At 36.6% G+C, this 25,838-nt stretch overlaps 1 protein-coding gene across 6 annotated transcripts in view; it reads left to right on the forward strand.

Annotated features, from left to right (window-relative positions):
• Positions 1–25,838, forward strand: part of RABGAP1L (RAB GTPase activating protein 1 like) — a 728,064-nt gene that overhangs the window by 122,921 nt on the left and 579,305 nt on the right. The gene's annotated exons all lie outside the window — the stretch shown is intronic.

A 25,838-nucleotide genomic window follows, 5' to 3' on the forward strand; every position in this document is an offset into this window, starting at 1 on the left:
GTGGCTCAGTTAGGCTTCATGTACTACATACTTTGCAATTATTGTGTTTTTTGTCTTCAGAAAATTCAGAGTGGTGGTTTGACACAACTTTTATTACTATTTTTTTGTAGCATATTCTACTGAAGATTATATGAACAGTATTCAAAATATTTGCCTCCTGAGTATCTTTTCATATTTTATTATGGAATATTTTCCTCCCTCCCTCCCTTCTTTTCTTTGCTTTTTTGGTAGCTTAATTGTTCTATCAAAGAATTCCCTTGTCATTTTGAGCCAAAGGATTATTCATCTATGTAAGAGTAAATAAAGGATCTATATAGAAAGTGGTCATCATTCTTCCCAGTGACTATTAATAAATCGTGATAAGAATTCTTCCTCCTTGAGGCCTGATAAAAAATAAGCTTTTTCTTGTGTGTGTGTATGTGTGTGTATGTGTATATATACATGTACATGTAAATATGTATGTATACACACACATATATGTGACTAGATAAATAAGAGTGCTAAGATTTATATATTCATATACATTTCAAGAATATATAAGATTTTTTAGAAAAGATTTTATTTCTTAGAGACACACAGAGAGAGGTATTGAGAGAGAGAGAGGGGGGCAGAGACACAAGTAGAGGGAGAAGCAGGCTCCATGCAGGGAGCCTGACATGAGACTCGATCCCAGGTCTCCAGGATCAAGCCCTGGGCTGAAGGCGGTGCTAAACGCTGAGCCACCGGGGCTGCCCTATATATTAGATTTCCTCCCCAGGCTCTGCCTCAGATAAGCAGTAATCTGTCCTTATAGATTAGGATAGTCTTTTCTAGAGTTTCATCTAACTGAAATTGTACAGTATGTGCTCTTGTGTAAGAGTTTTCATATAACAGTGTTTTTGAGATTCATCCATGTTGTGTGTGTCAGTAATTTATTCCTTTTTATTGTGATACAATAGACCTTTATAAGGATATACCACAAGTTGGTTACCCATTTATCCCTTGGGGATTTGAATTGTTTCCAGTTTTTGGCTAGTATAGTTAAAGCTGCTATGTATGTATCTCCGTGTGGACATAGGTTTTTATTTATCATGGATAGATAACTAGAAGTGTAATTGTTGTGTCATATGGTAAGTGTATGCTTCATAAGAAACAACTAAACTGTTTTCTAAAGTGCTTGATCATTTTAATTTCCCTCTGGCAATGTATGTGTGTTCCAATTTCTCCTCAACCTTGCCACACTTAGTATTATCATTCTTTTAAATTTTAGCTATTCTTGTGGATATGTAGATGCAACTCATTGCAGTATTAATTTGCATTTCATATAATGGTTTTGAGCTTCTTTAGCTTATTGTTCATTTATATATCTTCATTATAAAATCAATTTTTTGCTCATATTTTGTTTTATTGAGTTACAAGAATTCTTTATATATTCTGAATATGTCTTTTGTCAGATACACTTATTCCAAATATTCCATCCCCCAACAATGGCTTGTCTCTTTTTTTCTTAACAATGCCTTTTGAAGAGCTGAATTTTTTAGTTTTGATGGCTATATGTCTTTGTGCTTTTTGTGTCACGTTGAGGAAATCTTGCCTTAAGGTTGTGAGGATGCTCTCTTACGGTTTCTTCTAGAGTTTTAGAGTTTAAGCCTATGACTCATTTGAGTTAATTTTTATGTATGGCATGAAATAAAGCTTGAGATCCTCTTCTGACATCTTTTTCACATGGATATCCAAGTTGTTCTGTCATCATTTGGTGAAAAGACTGCCATTTATCTACTGAATTAGCTGTTAACCTTTGTCCAAAATAATTTGACCATTGATTTGTAAGTCTGTTTCCTGGACTCTATATCCTATTCCGTTGTTTGTTAGGTTTGTTTTTATACCAATGCCAAACAGTCTTGACCACTATAGCTTTTTAGATAATTTTAAAGTCTGATGTAAGATTTCTAATATTTTTCAAAGTTGTTTTGTCTGTTTCACTTTTTTTGTATTTGCATCTCAATCTTAGCAGTAATTTGTCAATTTGTAGAAAAATACTCTGATTTTGATTGGGATTGCCTTATATCTGTATATCACTTTGGAAACTTGCTATCTTAACATTATCGCGCCTTTCCCATATGTACAAAACCCACAGCTCTTGTCATCCTTTAATGGGGAAAAACTGAGAGCCTTTCCCCTGAGGTCAGGAACAAGACAAGGATGTCCACTCTCATTGCTTTTATTCAACATAGTATTGGAGGTCCTAGACACAGCAATCAGACAACAAAAAGAAATCAAAGGCATTTAAATCGGTAAGGAAGAAGTAAAATTCTCACTATTTGTGGATGACATGATATTCTGTATAGAAAACATGAGAGACTCCACCAAAACACTGGTAAAACTGATAAATAGATTTGGTAAAGTCACAGGTACAAAATCAATGTACAGAAATCCCTTGCATTTCTATACACCATAATGAAGCAGCAGAAAGAAAAATTAAGAAAACAATCCCATTGCACCAAAAATAATAATTTGTCTTGTAGTAAATCTAACCAAAGAGGTGAAAGACGTGTACCTGCAAACTGTAAACCACTGATGAAAGAAGTTAAAGATGACACAAAGAAAAGGAAAGATATTCCATGCTCATGGATTGGAAGAACAAATATTAAAATGTCTGTACTACCCAAAGCAATCTACATATTTAAAGCAATCCTTATCAAAATACCACCAGCATTTTTTCACAGAACTAGAACAAACAATCCTAAAATTTGTATAGAACCACAAAAGACCCCAAAGAGCTAAAGCAAAAAAAGAGGCAAGGGAAGCAAAAGCAAAAATAAACTATTGGGACTGCATCAAAATAAAAGCTTCTGCACAGCAAAAGAAACCATCAGTGAAACTAAAAGGCAACCTATGAAATGAAAGAAAATATTTGCAAAGACATATCTGATAAAAGGTTAGTATTCAAAATACATGAAGAACTGCTATAACTCACCCAAAAAAAAAAAATCCAATTAAAAAATGTACAGGAGATACGAACATTTTTCCAAAGAAGACATGCAGATGGTTAACATAACACATAAATGATGCTCATCATTACTTAGAATCAGTGAAATGCAAATCCATACTTCAATGAGGTATCAACTCACACCTGTCCGAATGGCTAAAATTAACAACACAGGAAATAGCAGGTGTTGACAAGGATGTGGAGAAGGAACTCTGTTACACTGTTAGTGGGAATTCAAACTGGTGCAGCCACTGTGGAAAACAGTATTGAGGTTCTTCAGAAAGTTAAAAATAGATCCCTATGATCCAGGAATCACACTACTGTGTATTTACCCAATGCATACAAAAACACTAATTCAAGAGGATACATGCACCTCTATGTTTTTAGCAGCATGATTTCCAATAGTCAAGATATGGAAGCAGCCCAAGTGTCCATCAGTTAAGGAATGGATGAAGAAGAGGTGGTATATATACAGTGGAATATTATTAAGCCATAAAATAGAATGAAAGATTGCCTTTTGCAGCAACATGGATGAAGCCAGAGAGTGTAATGCTAAGTGAAATAAGTCAAAGACAAATACCATATGATTTCACTCATATGTGGAATTTAAGAAACAAATGAACAAAGAGGAAAAAGAGACAAGCCAAGAAACAGACTCTTAACTTTAGAGGGAAAACTGATGGTTTCCAGAAGGGAGATAGGTGAGGGGATGGGGTAGGTGTTGGGGATTAAGGAGTATAGTTGTCATAATGAGCACCGGGTGATTAAAAATAAAAACTTAAAAAAAAAAAAATCAAGTCTTACAATCAGTGGACATGGCATATCACAAGGTATATAGCTTTTCTTTAATCCTCTCAGCTGTGTTAGGTCATTTTAGTATATGGGCTTTATTTATATTTTGTTACACTCATCTCTAAGTATTTAATATTTTTATGTGACTGAAAGATATGTTTTGTAAAATTTAAATTTTTGATTGTTCATTGCTAGAAAAGAACATTGTGCTTTTTGTATATTGACCTTGTTTCCTTCAACCTTGCTAAAAGTTCGCTTATTAGTTTTTATAAGTCCCTGTTTTTCATGTACAGTAATGTAATTAATGTATAAAAACAGTTTATATCTTTCTTTCCAGTCTGAATGCTTTTATTTCCTTTTCTTGCCTCACTGAGTGTTTTTTCCCCCATGAACTTTGCCTTCTTTAGGACAAGCCCCATTTATCCTAATACCATGATGGTATTCTTTTTATATATGTTATGATAATATTCTTTTTATATATAAACTAGATTTGAATTAGTGATATTTTGTTAATGATTTTTATGTCTATTTTCATGAGGAATATTGGTCTATAGTTCTCTTATAATGTCTTTGTCAGATTTTAGTATTAGTGTAACATTCTCACAAAATTAGTTGGAATTTATATCTTCTATTTGCTTGAAGAATTTAAGATCATTACTATTTTTTCCTTAAATGTTGGGTGGAATTCGCCAGTGGAACCATATAGGCCTATAGTTTAGTTTGTGGGAAGGCTTTTAGTTATCAACTTAATTTCTTTAGTAGATACTGTGTTATCCTGCTTATTATTTTTATTTCTTCTTGAGTCATTGTTGGTGATTTGTATCTTTCAAGAAGTTTTCAGTTTAATCAAGGATATTTATTGCTTAAAACATTGTCTTTTTCTTTTTAATGTCTTTAGGATTCATTTGCTTTTGTTTTTGATATTGGCAATTTATCTGCTTTTATTTTTGATATTGGTAATTTATATATTCTCTTTCCTTTTTAAATTAGCCTAGCTGAAGGTTTGTTAATTTTATTGATATTCTGTTAAAAAATCAAATTTCAGTTGTTTTCCCTATTGTTTTTCTGTTTTCTGCTTACTCCTTTTGTTTTCTTTATTTCTTTCCCCCCCCCACCCCTCCTGCTTTGGATTTAACTTGTTTTTCTTTTTCTGGTTTCTTCATGTGAAGATTAGATCACTGATTAAAATTTTTTTTTTCTGATGCCTTTTCATTTTTAAGGTTATAACTTTTCCTGTAACAACTGATTTAGCTGTACCTGTAAGACTTGATGTTTTGTGTGTTCATTTGATTTGAAATATTTTCTACATCCTATATTTTTCTTTTATGATGTATGAGTTGTTTAGAAGTATATTGTTTAAATTTCCAAATATTTGTAATTTTTCCAGCTACTGACTTCTAATTTTGTTTCATTTTGATCAGAGAATATAGTCTGTGTCATTTCAGTCCTTTTAAGTTGTTTAAATTACTTTGTGTCTTAGTAAATGGTCCATCTTGGTAAATGTTCCAAGAGTGCTTGTAAGGAATGTATATTCTGCAGTTGTTGAGTGGAATACTCTGTAAATGTCAGTTATGTTGAGTACTCTGAAAGGGTTTTTCTGTCATGTCTACTCAGTTCTCCATTTATTCAAGGAGATCTCTCCATTCTTGTTGGAAATAACAGCAACTTCTGTGACTATTATAAGTGATAGTGATGATAGCAACTATATTATTACATGCTGTACACTGTTCTAAGCATTTTCAAAGGATTAGTATATTTAATTTCAGTACAGCATTGATGTGTAGGTGCCATTATTATCCTCAATTTTCAGATAAGCATAGGCACAGGAAGGTTATTAGTGGGTAGATCAGGAATTAAACCTAAGAAGTTGGCCCTAAAACTTATCCTTGTGAAATATGCTAGGGCATAACACTAAAATTGGGATTTTTTTTTTCTGTGAAAATTTTTCTGTATGAATCCTGGTCATTTTGTTATATTTCACTTCAACTTGTCTTCTTTATTTGCATCATCTATGACTGTTGACATCATTAGATACATTAGCGTTATATGTGAAGAACTTAGAAATAAGATCTAGGGACTCATAATATTTGAAACATTAGCAGTGCATTTTACCCCTCCAAACAGGCTCTTAGCGGCTGAAATGCCGTGATGTGTAATGCTGATCTGGGAAGAGCACACTACTTATATGGAATCATTTGAAACTGCTTGCCCAAAAGATGTATGCCGAAAAACCTTTCTAGTAGTAATGAACATCTAGTATTTTATTATTTGATACTGATTCCACTGGTTTAAAGCTTTGTTAGTTGTTAAAATGCCAGTATCCCCAGGAAATAGACCTTAATAACTTTTACCAGTCTTATTGTCCTCATTATTGATGAGTTTAATAAGACTCTTTCCTTTGGCTAGACTTTATTAGAGGAAGATTAAGAAATCTAGAGGGCATTCCTGCTTGATGTGAAGTGTTAGTAAATTGAGGAGAGAGGATCAAAGGCCAGTATAGTTTATTTTATAGTTTTTCTGAGATGCCATTACCCATTTTAGAAATGATTTTCAGTGCTTAGTTTATTAAACATTTACTTAGTGCTACAATGTGATATGCATTACCCTAGGAGTTGGGGCTACATGAATGAGTAATATATGTTCTCTGTCTTTAAGGAGTTAGAATGTAGTGGTAAAAATATTATGCCACTGGGAAATACATGCAGCTGTAGAAGTATATGCAAAGTGCAGAAGTCATGTTCGCTAATCACACATTGGATTGAGTTTAGTCTTCCTGGGGCTGTATCTCAATTTACCGTTTCCTAGATGTTTAACCTTAGGCAAGATACTCTATATCTCTGAAGTGTGAAGTTTTATTATACTACCTCATAGAACTGTTAAAAGAAAACTTTGTTTCCTTTACTATGATTCACACCACTTTGCTTCTAACAGCAGATGGGTGGGTGTTTTCCCATATCAATCAATTGTTCAACTTGGTGGATACTAACTAGATGTCCTAAAATTTAGTTATGGCACTACCTGGAGTTAGCACAGACCCCACAGGGTAAGGGTTCAGTCCTGTAAGACTGAGCCCCCCTACCTCCAACTTTATTTTTTATTTTTTTTAATAATAAATTTATTTTGTATTGGTGTTCAATTTGCAAACATACAGAATAACACCCAGTGCTCATCCCGTCAAATGCCCCCCTCAGTGCCCGTCACCCATTCACCCCCACCCCCCGCCCTCCTCCCCTTCCACCACCCCTAGTTCGTTTCCCAGAGTTAGGAGTCTTTTTTTTTTTTTTTTAATTTATTTTTTATTGGTGTTCAATTTACTAACATACAGAATAACACCCAGTGCCCGTCACCCATTCACTCCCACCCCCCGCCCTCCTCCCCTTTACCACCCCTAGTTCGTTTCCCAGAGTTAGCAGTCTTTACGTTCTGTCTCCCTTTCTGATATTTCCCACACATTTCTTCTCCCTTCCCTTATATTCCCTTTCACTATTATTTATATTCCCCAAATGAATGAGAACATATAATGTTTGTCCTTCTCCGACTGACTTACTTCACTCAGCATAATACCCTCCAGTTCCATCCACGTTGAAGCAAATGGTGGGTATTTGTCATTTCTAATAGCTGAGTAATATTCCATTGTATACATAAACCACATCTTCTTTATCCATTCATCTTTCGTTGGACACCGAGGCTCCTTCCACAGTTTGGCTGTCGTGGCCATTGCTGCTAGAAACATCGGGGTGCAGGTGTCCCGGCGTTTCATTGCATTTGTATCTTTGGGGTAAATCCCCAGCAGTGCAATTGCTGGGTCGTAGGGCAGGTCTATTTTTAACTCTTTGAGTAACCTCCACACAGTTTTCCAGAGTGGCTGCACCAGTTCACATTCCCACCAACAGTGTAAGAGGTTCCCTTTTCTCTGCATGCTCTCCAACATTTGTGGTTTCCTGCCTTGTTAATTTTCCCCATTCTCACTGGTGTGAGATGGTATCTCATTGTGGTTTTGATTTGTATTTCCCTGATGGCAAGTGATGCAGAGCATTTTCTCATGTGCATGTTGGCCATGTCTATGTCTTCCTCTGTGAGACTTCTGTTCATGTCTTTTGCCCATTTCATGATTGGATTGTTTGTTTCTTTGGTGTTGAGTTTAATAAGTTCTTTATAGATCTTGGAAACTAGCCCTTTATCTGATATGTCATTTGCAAATATCTTCTCCCATTCTGTAGGTTGTCTTTGAGTTTTGTTGACTGTATCCTTTGCTGTGCAAAAGCTTCTTATCTTGATGAAGTCCCAATAGTTCATTTTTGCTTTTGTTTCTTTTGCCTTCGTGGATGTATCTTGCAAGAAGTCACTGTGGCTGAGTTCAAAAAGGGTGTTGCCTGTGTTCTCCTCTAGGATTTTGATGGAATCTTGTCTCACATTTAGATCTTTCATCCATTTGAGTTTATCTTTGTGTATGGTGAAGGAGAGTGGTCTAGTTTCATTCTTCTGCATGTGGATGTCCAATTTTCCCAGCACCATTTATTGAAGAGACTTTCTTCCAGTGGATAGTCTTTCCTCCTTTATTGAATATTAGTTGACCTTAAAGTTGAGGGTCCACTTCTGGATTCTCTATTCTGTTCCATTGATCTATGTGTCTGTTTTTGTGCCAGTACCACACTGTCTTGATGACCACAGCTTTGTAGTACAACCTGAAATTTGGCATTGTGATGCCCCCAGGTATGGTTTTCTTTTTTAAAATTCCCCTGGGTATTCGGGATCTTTTCTGATTCCACACAAATCTTAAAATAATTTGTTCTAACTCTCTGAAGAAAGTCCATGGTATTTTGATAGGGATTGCATTACACGTGTAAATTGCCCTGGGTAACATTGACATTTTCACAATATTAATTCTGCCAATCCATGAGCATGGAATATTTTTCCATCTTTTTGTGTCTTCCTCAATTTCTTTCAGAAGTGTTCTATAGTTTTTAGGGTATAGATCCTTTACATCTTTGGTTAGGTTTATTCCTAGGTATCTTATGCTTTTGGGTGCAATTTTAAATGGGATTGACTCCTTCATTTCTCTTTCTTCAGTCTCATTGTTAGTGTATAGAAATGCCACTGACTTCTGGGCATTGATTTTGTATCCTGCCACACTGACAAATTGCTGTATGAGTTCTAGCAATCTTGGGGTGAAGGCTTTTGGGTTTTCTATGTAGAGTATCATGTCATCGGTGAAGAGGGAGAGTTTGACTTCTTCTTTGCCAATTTGAATGCCTTTCATGTCTTTTTGTTGTCTGATTGCTGAGGCTAGGACTTCCAGTACTATGTTGAATAGCAGTGGTGAGAGTGGACATCCCTGTCTTGTTCCCGATCTTAGGGGAAAGGCTCCCAGTGCTTCCCCATTGAGAATGATATTTGCTGTGGGCTCTTCGTAGATGGCTTTTAAGATGTTGAGGAATGTTCCCTCTATCCCTACACTCTGAAGAGTTTTGATCAGGAATGGATGCTGTATTTTGTCAAACGCTTTCTCTGCATCTAATGAGGATCATATGGTTCTTGGTTTTTCTCTTGCTGATATGATGAATCACACTGATTGTTTTACGAGTGTTGAACCAGCCTTGTGTCTCGGGAATAAATCCTACTTGGTCATGGTGAATAATTTTCTTAATGTATTGTTGGATCCTATTGGCTAGTATCTTGTTGAGAATTTTTGCATCCATGTTCATCAGGGATATTGGTCTATAATTCTCCTTTTTGGTGGGGTCTTTGTCTGGTTTTGGAATTAAGGTGATGCTGGCCTCATAGAACAAGTTTGGAAGTACTCCATCTCTTTCTATCTTTCCAAACAGCTTTAGTAGAATAGGTATGGTTTCTTCTTTAAGCGTTTGATAGAATTCCCCTGGGGAGCCATCTGGCCCTGGACTTTTGTGTCTTGGGAGGTTTTTGATGACTGCTTCAATTTCCTCCCTGGTTATTGGCCTGTTCAGGTTTTCTATTTCTTCCTGTTCCTGTTTTGGTAGTTTGTGGCTTTCCAGGAATGCGTCCATTTCTTCTAGATTGCCTAATTTATTGGCGTATAGCTGTTCATAATATGTTTTTAAAATCGTATGTATTTCCTTGGTGTTGGTAGTGATCTCTCCTTTCTCATTCATGATTTTATTAATTTGAGTCTTCTCTCTATTCTTTTTAATAAGGCTGGCTAATGGTTTATCTATCTTATTAATTCTTTCAAAGATCCAACTCCTGGTTTTGTTGATCTGTTCCACAGTTTTTCTGGTCTCGATTTCGTTGAGTTCTGCTCGAATCTTTATTAACTCTCTTCTTCTGCTGGGTGTAGGATCTATTTGCTGTTTTTTCTCTAGCTCCTTTAGGTGTAAGGTTAGCTTTTGTATTTGAGTTCTTTCCAGTTTTTGGATGGGTGCTTGTATTGTGATGTATTTCCCCCTCAGGACTGCTTTTGCTGAATCCCAAAGGTTTTGAACGGTTGTATCTTCATTCTCATTAGTTTCCATGAATCTTTTTAATTCTTCCTTAATTTCCTGGTTGACCCTTTCATCTTTTAGCAGGATAGTCCTTAACCTCTACGTGTTTGAAGTCCTTCCAAACTTCTTGTTGTGATTTAGTTCTAATTTCAAGGTATTATGGTCTGAGAATATGCAGGGGACGATCCCAATCTTTTGCTATTGGTTCAGACCCGATTTGTGACCCAGTATGTGGTCTATTCTGGAGAAAGTTCCATGTGCACTTGAGAAGAATGTGTATTCAGTTGAGTTTGGATGTAAAGTTCTGTAGATATCTGTGAAATCCATCTGGTCCAGTGTATCACTTAAAGCTCTCGTTTCTTTGGAGATGTTGTGTTTAGAAGACCTATCGAGTGTAGAAAGCACTAGATTGAAGTCACCAAGTATAAGTGTATTATTATCTAAGTATGTCTTAACTTTGGTTATTAATTGATATATTTGGCAGCTCCCACATTCGGGGCATATATATTGAGGACTGTTAAGTCCTCTTGTTGGATAGATCCTTTAAGTATGATATAGTGTCCCTCTTCAACTCTCACTACAGTCTTTGGGGTAAATTTTAGTTTATCTGATATAAGGATGGCTACCCCTGCTTTCTTTTGAGGACCATTTGAATGGTAAATGGTTCTCCAGCCTTTTATTTTCAGGCTGTAGGTGTCCTTCTGTCTAAAATGAGTCTCTTGTAGCCAGCAAATAGGTGGGTCCTGCTTTTTTTTTTTTTATTTTTTTTATTTTTATTTTTATTATTATTTTTTATTTTATTTTTTATTATTTTTTTTTTTAGGGTCCTGCTTTTTTATCCAGTCCGACACCCTGCGCCTTTTGATGTGGTCATTAAGCCCGTTCACGTTCAGAGTTACTATCGAAAGATATGAGTTTAGGGTCATCATGATATCTATTCAGTCCTTGTTTTTGTGGATTGTTCCACTGGACTTCTTCTTAAAGGGGAATTTTAAGAGGCCCCCTTAAAATTTCTTGCAGAGCTGGTTTGGAGGTCACATATTCTTTCAGCTCCTGCCTGTCTTGGAAGCTCTTTATCTCTCCTTCCATTCTGAACGAGAGCCTTGCTGGATAAAGTATTCTTGGTTGCATGTTTTTCTCATTTAGGACCCTGAATATATCCTGCCAGCCCTTTCTGGCCTGCCAGGTCTCTGTGGAGAGGTCTGCTGTTACCCTAATACTCCTCCCCATAAAAGTCAGGGATTTCTTGTCTCTTGCTGCTTTAAGGATCTTCTCTTTATCTTTGGAATTTGCAAGCATAACTATGAAATGTCGAGGTGTTGAATGGTTTTTATTGATTTTAGGGGGGGATCTCTCTATTTCCTGGATCTGAATGCCTGTTTCCCTTCCCAGATTAGGAAAGTTTTCAGCTATGATTTGTTCAAATACATATTCTGGCCCTCTGGCCCTTTTGGTGCCCTCAGGAACCCCAATTAAACGTAGGTTTTTCTTCTTCAGGCTGTCATTTATTTCCCTTAATCTATCCTCATGGTCTTTTAATTGTTTGTCTCTTTTTTCCTCAGTTTCCCTCTTTCCCATCAACCTGTCTTCTATGTCACTCGTTCTTCCACCTTGTTAACCCTCGTTGTTAGGACTTCTAGTTGGATTGCATCTCATTCAATTGATTTTTAATTTCTGCCTGATTAGCTCTAAATTCTGCAGTCATGAAGTCTCTTGAGTCCTTTATGCTTTTTTCTAGAGCCACCAGTAGCTGTATAATAGTGCTTCTGAATTGGCTTTTTTTTCCTTTGGTGTTTTTTTTTTTTTTTTTTTTTTTCTGAATTGGCTTTCTGACATTGAATTGTAATCCAAATTTTGTAACTCTGTGGGAGAGGGGACTGTTTCTGATTCTTTCTTTTGAGGTGAGGTTTTCCTTCTAGTCATTTTGCTCAGTGCAGAGTGGCCAAAAACAAGTTGTATTGGGAAAAGGAGAAAAAGAGAGGAGAGAAAGAAGGAAAGAAAAGAGAAAAAGAAGAAAGAAGGAAGAAAAAAGAAAAAAAAAAGAAGAAAAAGAAATAAAAAGAAAGGAAAAAGAAGAGGGTGGGGGAAGAAAACAGAAATCAAAAAGCAAAAAAAAAAAGAACAAACAACAAAAAAAACACACGACGGGGGAGTATCTTTCAATTCTGTATACTTTAAGTCCCTTCACTTCCCCTGGATCTTGTCCGTCTAGCTGGTCTTCTGGGGGAGATCAGCCTGTTGTGCTGATTTTCAGGTGTTAGCACTTGGGGGAGCTGCTCTGCCCCCTGCCTGGTGCAGGGGCCAGTGGGGTTTGTTTACCCCATGAGGCCCCAGGAGGAACAACCACAGTGGCGGAGGCCAGCTCTGGAGCCCTGGAGTCAGCTCCTGCAGTAACTATGGTCTGCAGGGGCCTGGATGCTACGGGGGTGGGGCTGCTGATCTGCTCAGCTCGGGGCAGGACCGTCCTTGCTGTTCTGGGCCCTCCTGGTCTCTGCCTGTCCCGGGGGGAAGTCGGATCCTGGGCTGTGTCCCCAGCGCCCTGTGCTCCCGGGCCTGTGCTGTTGGATTCACGTTCCCCGCTGGGCAGCACCCCCTCCGCAGAGCCTCCACCCGAGCCCCTCCGAGCTGCTCCCGGCCGCGCAGCCCCTCCGCGGAGCAGCCCCTCCGCGGAGCCGCCGCCCGAGCCCCTCCGAGCTGCTCCCGGGTCCAGCGGTGCGCGCTGCAGCCCTTTAAGGTGCTTGGCGCACTCTCCCCGGGACAGGTGTCTGTTAATGTCCCAGGGAGCCTGAGGGCATCCCCGCCCCTCCTGGGGTCCTGCTCTAACTCCCTGCAAGCCCCTTTCCGCCTGGGAAGATTGGTGAAGCTCCTGCTTCTCCGTGATGGTGGTTTCCTGTCCTGGGGGCACTCGCCCCGGCCTCAGCCCGGCTCCTCGTTGGGCCCCTCCCTCTTGGATGCCTTTTGTTTCTTTATTTCTTTTTCCCCTGTCTTCCTACCTTGATAGAAGCATGAACAGCATTCCAGCTGTTCTCTTTTTAAATCTCAGGCTGAATTTGTAGATTTTCAGGATGATTTGAAGGTTATCTACGTAATTTGATGGGGACAGGTGACTTGGGGACTCTACTCTTCTGCCATCTTGCCCCTCCTCCCCTACCTCCAACTTTAGACACCAGTTGTAAGTCCAGTTTGACACATTTGATTTTGACTAAGTGGCTATAAATTGGAGGTTCCCACAGTTGTCCTCCTCAAATTTGATAATTTGCCAGAATAGGTCACAGAACTCAAGGAAAAAATTTACTTGCATTATTATTTTATTATAAAAGAATATAACTCAGGAACAGCCAGATGGAAGAGATGCATAGGACAAAATATGGGGGAAAGATGTCAATTGTGGAGTTTGCACGCCCTCTCCAGGCATACCACTCTCCTAGCACCTTGAAGTGTTCACCAATCACGAAGCTTTCTGAATCTCTTTATTAATGGATTTTAATGGAGTCTCCATTACACAGGCACAATTGATGAAATCAGTGACCATTAGTGATTAAGTCACTGATCAGCCCCTTTCTCCTCCTTGGAGGTTGAGGAGTGGGTCTGAAAGTTGCGATCCTCTAATCACACTGTTGATCACATTCAGTCCTTTCCTCCCTCTAATCTATAGGGGCTTTCCAAAAGTCATCTCAGTAACATAAACTGCAGTGTAGCTGAAAGAGGCATGTTAGGATTGACAAAAGATGCTCCTTTTATCTTAATTGCTCTGGAGGTATTACAGAAACTGGGGACAAAAACCAAATATTAAAAAAAATGCTTATTAGTTTCAGAGGTAGAATTTAGTGATTCATCAGTATCATATAACACCCAGTGCTCATTATATCAAGTGCTCTCCTTAATGATGTCATCCCCCAATTATCCCTTCCTCCTAACCCCACCTCCCCGTCAGCAGCTCTGTTTTTTAGAGTTCAGTGTCTCCTATGGTTTACCTCCCTCTCAATTTTCATCTTATTTTATTTTTCCTTTTCTTCCCCTATATTCATCTGTTTTGTTTCTTAAATTCCACATATTAGTAAAATCATATATTTGCCTTTCTCTGACTTATTTTGCTTAGCATAATGCCCTCTAGTTCTATCCATGTCATTGCGAATTACAAGATTGTGTTCTTTTTGATGGCTAAGTAATACTCCATTGTGTATATATAACATTTTCTTTATCTATTCATCTGTTGATGGACATCTGGGCTCTTTACATATAACCAAACCCAAATATAACAAAAGATATTTCTTTCACTTTTTTTTTTTTATTTTTTATTTCTTTCACTTTTATACCCGTGGAGCATTTTCAGGAACTAAGATGAAGACCAAAAATATATGTATTATTATATCACAGTATCATAATTGTTATGATGAATAGATAAGAATTCATGTAAACTCTTTTAGGACAGTGCTTGTTATCTGGCGAATACTCAGTAAATATTACCTATTGTTATTATTATTAATGCTAATTGACTACTTGTTTTCTTCCATCTAGTCTGTATTCTCTTTAGAAAGAGTCCTTTCAGCCTAAAGTAAGTGAATCAGTCAACCAGTAAATGAATAACTGTGGTAAGACAGGTCAGGCTTTTGAAGTATGACAGAGCAGAAAATGCCATTTCATTTGGAGAAAATAGTTGAGTAAATTTATAGAACTGATGCAAGGTGGTATGCTTAAGATATTTAGAAAAATTAAATATTGCTGAAGCGTCAGTAGACATGGTAGATAATTACTCTGGATAGTTAGTCATTACCATACTTAGAAATTTAGAGACTTTCCTCAGTTTGGGAGGATTTTAAAAGCTCTGAATGACTAGATTTGTAATAGAGAAAGCTCTCTCTGACAGGAGTGAAAAGGATGTTGATACTGGAGGCAGTAGATAGGAAGTAAGTAGGCTATGATGGCCTAAAGGTAGGCAGTGGCAGTGGGGATTGTAGGACAGAGGAATTAGGCATTAATAGAGTAAAGACATTAAGATTTGGTGTTTGATTTGATGTGAAGTTGAGGGAAAACAAGGAGGCTAAGATGACTCTTTTTTTTAAGATTTTATTTATTTATTAAAGGAAAGGGACTGTGTAAGCATGTATGTGAGTTGGGGAAGGGAGAGAGAATCTCAAGCAGATTCTTTTTTTTTTTTAAGATTATATTTATTTATTTATGAGAGACAGAGAGAGAGAGAGAGAGAAACAGAGGCATAGGCAGAGGGAGAAGCAGGCTTCATGCAGGGAGCCCGATGTGGGACTCGATCCCCAGGACTCCAGCATCACGCCCTGAGCTGGAAGGCAGTAACCGCTGAGCCACCCAGTCATCCCTCTCAAGCAGATTCTGTGCCGAGATTGTGACCTGAGCCAAAATTGAGTTGGATGCTTAAGGGACTGAGTCACCTAGGTTGCCCCAGGCTAGGATTACTTCTAAGTGACTGGGTGGTTGTTGATCCTCTTGATTGACATAGAATTCCAGGGAGAAAAGTTATAAGACTCTTGAGGAAAGCCAATAGAATTTCATATATGCTGGCTGAATTTAATGTTCTTGTGAGCTCTCAGGTTAGTAGGCAGGTGGATATTTGTATTATAACCTTTGGAAGTAAAAATTTTAAAGTGGTTAATACTTGTGAATTGTGAATAGGAGTAGATGAAATCACCCAGATACCAAGTGTTGAATGAAGAGTAGAGTGCTTGAGAAATAGACATTTCATAGACTGGGAGATGATTGAGCTGAGTAAATCTAGAAGGATAAGCCCAGATACAGGGATGAAATCACAAGAGCATGAGGCCAAGAAAGGCAAGGAATAAAATTGTTTCTAGGAGGAGAGAATGACTATAGCATCAGTTACTACAGGGAGGTTAACTAGGGAGTTGATGGGTAATAAAAGACAATGGTCTTAGACTGTAGACTTGGACAGTTTCAGAGGACTAGTGGGGCAGAAGTCTGACTGCAGTTGACTGAGGGTTGAATAGGAGACAAAAATGTCGTCAGAACCCTTGTGCAACTTGGGACAAAAGATATGCTAGGTACAGATCCTTTGAACAATATGGAGGTTCAGGATGCTTACCCCTCATGCAGTGAAATTCCATGGTTAATTTTAGGCTTCCTCAGAACTTAACATCCTACTGCTGCTGACCGGAAGCTTTACTGATGGCAAAATTTCATTCTTTTTGATGGCTGAGTAATTCATTGTGTGGGTGTATATGTGTATATATATATAATAAATTGTATATATATAAAATTATTATAATATACACCACATTTTCTTTATTCCAGGACCCCAAGATCATGTCCTAAGCTGAAGTCAGACACTTAACTGATTGAGCCACCTAGGTGCCCCTAAAATTAGAGTTTTGAGAAAATTCAATCTATTTTTCCTGGATTTGGAAGCTATATCTAGTGATACCGCTGAATGAGTACTTCATCAAAATATGGAGTGCTGAACACCTATTATTGCCAACATTTAGAAGAATGACAGTAGATAAATTTTAAAACAAAGTAGTATCTTTTTGCAGAAATGGTATAGTTAAGCAATTATGTACAGACTTGCAACTAGTAGGTAAAAAAGTCCTAGAGATCTAATGCACAGCGTACTGATTATAATCAACAATATTATATTATAAACTTTAAAGTTGCTAAGAGACTAGATCTTTTGTTCTTGCCACAAAAAAAGAAATGATAATTATAGTGTCAGGATAGAGATGTTAGCTAATGCTAGAATGGTAATTATATTGTAGTATAAAATGTATCATATCACATTATATACGCATATTACACAACACTGCATGTCAATTATATCTCAATTAAAAAAGAAATTATGTTTATCACCTGATATTTCCCCTCCCTCCCTCCCTCCCTCCCTCCCTCCCTCCCTCCCTCCCTCCCTTCTCCTTCCTTCCTTCTCCTTCCTTCCTTCCTTCCTTCCTTCCTTCCTTCCTTCCTTCCTTCCTTCCTTCCTTCCTTCCTTCCTTCCTTCTTTTTCTTTTTCTCTCTCTCTCTTTTTTTTTTTTTTTTTTTTTTTTTTTTGTTTTTAAACATATGGGAGGACTTCCAAAACAGCAGAAAGCAAAATTAGAATTTTGGAACATTCTGTTGCTACAGATTCTATGTGCTTATCATGTTAATTCAAAATGATTTTTTAAAGTACCCCAAAATAGAAGTTATATTGGAGATACTCATAACTTGTTAAAAAACAAAGTTCAGCAGCGTAAATTTGAAGATCAAATTTAATGCAGTCCCTATTAAAATCAAAATACCACCAGCATTTGTCACAGAACTAGAACAAACCTAAGACTTCTATAGAACCACAAAAGACCCCAAATAGCCAAAGCAATCTTGAAAAAGAAAAGCAAAGGTCAAGGCATCACAATTTCAGATTTCAAGTTATATTACAAAGCTGTAGTCATCAAGACAGTATGGTACTGGCACAAAAACAGACACATAGATCACTGGAACAGAATAGAGAGCTCAGAAATGGACCCACAAATATATAATCAACTAATTTTTGACAAAGCAGGAAGAATATCCAATGGGAAAAGGCTGTCTCTTCAACAAATGGTACTAGGAAAACTGGACAGCAACTTGCACAAGAATGAAACTGAACCACTTTCTTACACTGTACACAAAAATTAATTCAAAATGGATTAAAGACCTAAATGTGAGACTGGAAACCATCAAAATCCTAGAAGAGAAAATAGGCAGTAACGCCTTTGACATTAGCTTTAGCATCTTCTTACTAGAATAGTCTCCTGAGGCAAGGGAAACAAAAGTGATGATGAACTATTGGGACTACATCAAATAAAAAGCTTCTGTACAGCAAAGAAAACAAAACAAAAAGGGAACCTATGGAATGGGAGAAGATATTTGCAAATGACATATCTGATAAAGGGTTAGTATCCAAAATATGTAAAATTTACTAAACACCTGAAAAACAAATAATCTAGTTAGGAGATGGGCAGAAAACATAAATAGACATTATTCCAAAGAAGACATCCATATGGTCAACAGGCACATGAAAAGATGGTCAACATCACCCATCATCAGGGAAATAGAAATCAAAACCACAACGACATATCACCTCACATGTCAGAATGGCTAAAAAATACACAGGAAACAACAGGTGTTGGTAAGGATGCAGAGAAAGGGAAACCCTCTTACACTGTGGGTAATGCAAACTGGTACAGCCACTGTGGGAAACAGTATACAGGTTCCTCAAAGTTAAAATAAAAACACCCTATGATCCAGCAATTGCACTACTAGGTATTTACCCAAGGGATACAAAAATATGATTTGAAGAGACACATGCCCTCTTATCTTTATAATGGCATTATGAACAATAGCCAAATTACAGAAAGAATGTAAAGGTTCATTGACCTATGAATGGATAAAGAAGGTGTAGAGAGAGAGAGAGAGAGAGAGTGTGTGTGTGTGTGTGTGTATGTGTATCTGTTGGTCTATCTATATGGGTTGAATGGGGGATGGTTATTAAGGAGGGCACTTGTGATGAGCGCTGGGTGTTATATGTAAGTGATGACTTACTAAATTCTACACCTGGAACTAATATTATACTCTATGTTCACTAATGGGAATTTAAATAGAAACTTGAAAAAATTTTGCTTTATTAAATGATTCATGAATTGGGCAACAATCCATCTAGCAAGTAGAGGGGAGCTCCAAGGACTTGTACAACATGGAAGGTTTTTATAGGAAGGAGGTGGGGCAAGAAAGTTTTTAGCAAAAGAAAAGGATTGTTCCAGGCAAGGTCACTTTCCCTTAGGAGGATAAGCAGGGGGTCTTGTCATACAGATTAGCATAACTTTATAGTGACATCATCTCTTGCCACTCTAATAAATTACTTAAGAAATAATTTAATGAACTATTATTTGTTCCTTTTTCTTTTAGTGAAAATAATGTTACACATCTAATAATCCATATACTTAATGGCAGGGTTCTTAGGATAAGAAACTGACTGGAGTACAACCTTTGTAGTAGTGTTTTTGTTTTGTTTTGTTTTATAGTTTTATAAAGTCATAGAATAATTTTATATTCTGCTGCTAGTATTTAGCCTCAAGAACTGTAAGACACTGGAAACATGTAGGTGCTACCACTTATTTTCAAACCTGCTCTGGATTGTCCTGTAAAGTGTGTTCTATCATGAGAATACATCAAAAGAAATAAAGCTCTTTAATAAAGCTGTTTTGCCTTCTGGTTACTGGAATGAGAATAGTTGGTTTATTATAGGTCTTCATGGAAAACTTGAGGAATTATTAGTTGAGTAGAAAGAATTGATTTTGAAAAACTAGCATTTGAAAATCATAAGCCAGAAAGCAGAGCACCCTTAATTACATATATTCTTTTGCAATGTATTAAAAAATATGTCATTTGTTAAGCAAAGCAAGATGGCAAGCACAGTAACTTGAGATTTTCCTTAAGTATTAGCCTTCTCCTTTTTTTTATTTTGTGATGTTGAAAGCACTACCAAGTAGCTAATGAGTGAAGAATAACTTATATAAAGATTTGTGTTCTTTTAGTGCATTGAAAATTTAAGATAAAAACAAAAGACTTATCACCATCTAAAGGGCAATGTGACAGAGCTACTTGGATGTGATGGAAGTAGTAGCATAATTGATATTTATTAATAAAATTTTGCTTATTTCATAAATACACTGTCTTTAGGTACAGGTATTGTTTTTGTATTTAAGACTGTGGTATTGCTTGTAAAATACTACTTGTTCATCATTTTGAAATGAAATGATTTCCTGTGAACAGACATAACTGCTTTTGTTTCCAATAATGCCATATAACTTTCTTAGCTATGTTGCTCGTCATAAAAATGTTTTCTACTTTGTGCTGGTGCCAAAATGTAGTAAAAATTGGTAACAGCAAAGTTATTCTAGGTATAAAAAAGGGAAAGCATATGGAGATAAGAGCTTGGAAAATGCAACATTTACTTCAGTGAACTCAATGATCTTTTATTTCATAATTAGGCATCTATGAGGAGAGAGAGTTTTAGGAAGAAAATAGGAGCAGATTTGATTAGATGAAGTTATTGTAAAATAGAGTTCCATTTGCCAGAGGTCAATTGAGTCAGCACAGTGAAAACATGCAGGGGGTGGTTCTTGAATTCTTGCTTATTTTGGGGAAGTGAGTGATAAACTAGAAAGAACAATTTGAGGCAATAATGGATAAAAAACAATGTTACGAAGAAAGAAATGCTTATGTAATACTCATTTTAAAGATAATTTTAAGAAATGTTACTTAGATTAGATTAGTTTAGGAAATCCGAAACATTTTGAGGCCAGCACAGCATATTTTAATGCAAATTGAAATTTCTGGAGATAGGAAGCATATGTTGTAGAATTAGTAAGGTTTGAATAATTTAAATAAGTTATATTAACATATCTGATTGCCATGTTGAACAGATTTTCTGAAAAAATGTTGCTTATTATGGAGATTTAAAAACTCTAATAATAATAAAAATTAAGTTGTATTTAGTTATTAGAGTATCTGGCCTAAAAGGACATACTGAATTTTACATTTGATTGAAAAGAAATCACTTACTACTATATAGATATGCAGTGTGTATCATATATTTTGAATAATGCATGACAAAAGTGTTTTGAATTTGTATAAGAAATAAGTATGTCAGATGACGTTTGCTTTCAATAGATAATTTAAAAAATCCTGATGTCCCTTTATAAGCCTTGGTTTCCTTATTATAAAATAAGAATGTAGGTTAATAGTATTAACCTATTACTATTACTGAAGTTTTTTTCCTTCTCTAAAGTTCTGTGACATTTGAATTAGCTACATAGAAGATTTTTACCACAAATAATTCTATGACTATTATAGTTAATTCAGGGTTAATTTATGGTATATGTGGTAGTGGTTATAGTGAGGATAAAATATTTAAAATATAATCCGTATTTCCAAAGGATCTCTGTGTCACCTTCTGTTAATAAGGAAATTTATAAACATCATTTTACAAAGAAGGATATGATAAATACTGAATGAAAATAATATATAGAATACTGTGGGGTTTAACAAAGGGACCATGGCATATAATGACACAAAGAGGTACTTAAAAGAAGTCCCTCTGAGGAAATAGGTGAGTCGTTTTTAATAAGCATAGCAGAAATTGAAAACTAAATGTATTTTAGCCTATAAGATAATGTCTGTTATTAAAAAACAAAATTCAGGCCAGTAGATTTGAAGACCTAATTGACTTTATTAAATGATTCATGAGTTGGGCAGCATTCCATCTAGGAAGTAGAGGGGAGCTTCACTAAGTTAAGAGGAGAATTTTAATTTATTTTTAAAGATTGATTTATTTTTAGAGAGAGAGAGTGCATGCATGTGAGGGGAGGAGGGGCAGAAAGAGAGGGAGAGAAAGAATCTCAAGCCGACTCCATGCTGAGCATGGAGCCTGATCTTGATCCCACGACCCATGAGATCATGGCTTGAGCTGAAACCATGAGTTGGATACTCAACTGAATAAGCCATTCAGGTGCCTTGAGAAAGATTTTAATTTTTCAAAAAATGTATTTTATTAAAAATTTTTTTTTTGAGAAAGGTCTTTAAAAGCAGAGGGCATAAAGAATAAGAAAGGCATTTACTAGCATTGTTTAGGCAAGGTTGCCCTTGTAAGGGAAGGAGAAGATGCTTATCAGTAAATTTCCTAGTGTTAACCAGGAAACTCCATGTTCATTGGTTAACCTTTACATTCCTAGGGGATTGAAATTGCAGTTAGATGATAAGTCTTGGTTGGCCTAAGTGGTGCCATTTTGGGCCTGTGGGTTTTCTTTTTAACAATTATCCCCTTTTGATCAGACTCTCAGCTTAACAGAAATGTGATCAAAATTAAAGCCTTAATGCCACTCTTAGTGACCAACCTCGAGCTCTAGCACTTTTTGTTATTCTTTTGTGTGGTATCTGTAGGTCCTGACATTTTTGTTTTATCTCTAGGATATTCCCAGGTCATGGCTTCAGATTCATGTTCTTTAAGTTGGTCATTTTCTTTGTTCTTTAGATGTTCCAGTTTTAGGGAGATCATTTCCCTGGTGGTTAGCAGCTGTGAGTTTGCATTTAAAGCTTTTGAGAGAAATGCAACCAGGGAGATTATTTCACTCCTGTAAGTAGAATAACTCCCATTATATGGAGTGCACTGTAGAGATATGATCACCCAGACCCAAACCAATCAAAATCAAATAAGTCAGGGACCCTGTGGAAGGAGTCACCTTTTTAAGCCAGTTGGCTTATTTTTATGTGATTGCATTTCAGCTTCCCAGAAAGTGTTAATCCAAGCATAGCAGGAGTTGTTGGACACTGCACAGACACATCCTTGTTTAGCTTCAAGACAATCAAGAGCTATTCTGTCGGGCAGCCCGGGTGGCTTATCGGTTTAGTGCCGCCTTCGGCCCAGGGTGTGATCCTGGAGGCCTGGGATCGAGTCCCACATTGGGCTCCCTGCATGGAGCCTGCTTCTCCCTCTGCCTGTCACTCTGCCCCACCCCACCCCCCCCCTCGGATAAATAAGTAAAATCTTTAAAAAAAAAAAAAAAAGCTGTCAAGGACAATTTTGTCTAGAGTCTAATGATCTTTTTTTTTGGGGGGGTCTGTTATTTGCTCTAGCAATAGATTTTGTAATAATTTTAAGAATTAAGGAGAAGTTCTTGATCAAAGCCTCATTTACATTTATCTCTAAACAGGAAAATAGGGACTGCCAAAAAGAGTGAATCCTGAATTGAGAAAGCCTCTTGGTAGGTTTTTTTTTAACTCAATAATGTGAATTTCGACCAATGAGATGTCTTATTTTGCTTGTGAAAAGTTAGGGACACAATTAGATTTCCCTTAGTCTGAAATAAAAGAGACCCCCCCCCCCCCACCTCCTCACCCTTAGCAGTGGCCTGGGAGATACAGATGAGGGTGCCATCCTTCTAGGTCAATGCCAGAGGAAAGGAAAGGAAAAGGGAAAAAGGATTTTATATTAAAAGTATAAATTCTTGATCTGCCATTTTGGGTGGAGACAGTCTATCCTGTTTTTCTGCTGCTTTTCTTACTCATCAGTTTGTTTTTGAAGTCTCTACATATCTTAGTTTGGTAACAATGTCAGTGATTAGTAGCACTTAGTAAGGTTCCTTTTATTGATATGAGGGTTCTCTTCCTATGATGATGTTTCAGAATACCCAGTCACACTAGATCCTGGACTGTGACTGACAGGTTCCTTTGAGTTAGGATCCAGGAAAGCTTCTTCAACCTATAGATGACAGGCTTGAGCATAAAACATTAGAGACTTAACAGTAGTTGTCATACTAGGATGAGATAAGGGATGAGCAGAAGGTTATATATTGATAGAATTTTGAGAAGTTTGCATGATTTTTGTTAAGGCTTCTATGATTTGTCCAGTAAAATGGGTACTTTGATCACTGTAGAGAGTGGAAAGTACACCCCAAATGGGAAACACATTTTTTAACAGATTTTTTTTTTCTCCTGCCAGGGCATCAGCCTTGTGGCAAAGAAAGGCTTAAACCCATCCACAAAATAGTTATATAATGACAAAAATCTATTGATAACTCATACTGAATGGCAGTGTAATGGAGTCTAGTTCAGGTATTAGAATTTTATACAAGTCTCTATACCAATATCTATTTATGATTTGAGTCCTCTTTTTTTTTTAATTGGAGTTCAATTTGCCAACATATAGCATATCACCCAGTGCTCATCCTGTCAAGTGCCCCCCTCAGTAAATATACTATGGTGAGTGAAAAATGCCAAAATTGCAAATAGTGTTTGTTAGGGAGCCAGACAGAACTAGGGTCCTTCATGGGCTTCCCAAAGCCCTGCTTATTGAATTTATTGAAATTATGACTATTGTCTGTCCATATTAGTTTTTTTTTTTTAGTTTAGAAACAGGCTGTTACCATATCATAAGGATATTAGAATGGGAAAGGTCTGGCAATGAGGCACCATTCTTGGAGGAGCAGAGTAGACTATCTAAGTATGCCACAATCTTACAGATAAATCTGAAGAAGGCTTACCATTATTTAACCGTATTTCCCATGTAATTTGTGTGTTAAATATGCCTAAATAGTTTAATAAATCTTTAGGAATATTCCAGTTCAAAAAGACTTTTTTTTAAAAAAAAATCATTTTGGAAATTTTGTCAAAAATATCAAGAAAGGATTTAAAATGCTTATCTAAATAGGATCACAGATTATAAAACTTAATATTTAAAAGGTAAAGAAACTTATGCAACTATCAAAAGAGACCAAAGTCCAAGAAAATGTTTTATTTTTTTAAAAAGATTATTTACTTGAGAGAGCACACAGGTGTGAGTGGGGGAAGGGGTAGAGGGGGAGGGAGAGGAGAGAAGTAGAATTCTCACTGAGCATGGAGCCCGTGGCAGGGGTCGATCTCACCACCCATGAGACCATGACCTGAGTTGAGACCAAGAGTGAGACACCAACAAGTGAGCCACCCACATGCCCTGAAAACTTTGTATTTTTAATAAAATAGAATTTTAATTTTATACCAGCTCAATTTTGGTAATAAAGCTTACTTTTATTTATTTTCAAAATAAAGCTTATTTTTAAAAATAAATGTATTTGAATGTTAGCCAGTTAGATCACACATTAAAATAATTTTAAAAAATACTTTGTTTTAGTGTGAGAGAGAGTGTGTGTGAGTTGGGGAAGGGGCAGAGAGGGAGAGAGAGAGGAAGAGGAGACTTCATGCTGAGGCTGGAGCTCGACCTCAGAACTCTGAGCTCATGACCTGAGCCAAAATTAAGAGTCAGATGCTTAACCAATTGAGCCACCCAGATGCCCCTGCCCAAATTTTTAAACTTTTTTTTATCCACAAAACTGTAATTTTTTCCAAATTTGGATTTTGTCTTTTTTTTTTAATCAGCTTCATTTTAGGAAAACAAATAACTGTTTTTCTCCTTAACAAAAATGCATCTCTTTTCTTATGTGCCCCCCCCCCCTTTTTTTTTTTTTACTGAATACATCTCACTTTCTGGGTATATGATGATGTTTTTCTTACTATTTTTAGAAGTTTAATTAGATATATTAGTCAGAATTTTTAACCATTGGAAACTTTGATTTCTAGTGAAAACTAATAAACAACTATGAATGTTCGTCATATCAGTATTTAAAAAATTTGCAAGTTTATGAATACATGTTATTTTTTATTATTTATTTATCTAAAAAAGATTTTATTTATTTATTCACAAGAGACAGACAGAGACAGAGACATGGGCAGAAGGAGAAGCAGGCTCCTGAGCCCGATGCGGGACTGGATACCAGGACCCCGGGATCATGCCCTGAGCCGAAGGCAGACACTCAACCACTGAGCCACCCAGGCATCCCTATGAATACATCTTAAAATTTTGAGAAGCACGTGCCTTTTTAAAAATGAAGCATTAATATATCCAAATTACTTTAGTTTCTCTGTAAGAAGAAGCCAAAAGTAAATAAACTTATATTTAGTGATTTATGTTTTAGTATTTTGTCTTACTTGGAAATGATCTAGATATTTAATGAATTTAACTTAACTCATTATTTAACTTAGCAAAATGTTTTTAAAGATTTTAAGTTCCCAAAAAGATTTGG

This window comes from Canis lupus, chromosome 6 (genome assembly GCF_048164855.1).
Source record: "Canis lupus baileyi chromosome 6, mCanLup2.hap1, whole genome shotgun sequence".
NCBI classification, from domain to species: Eukaryota; Metazoa; Chordata; class Mammalia; order Carnivora; family Canidae; genus Canis; species Canis lupus.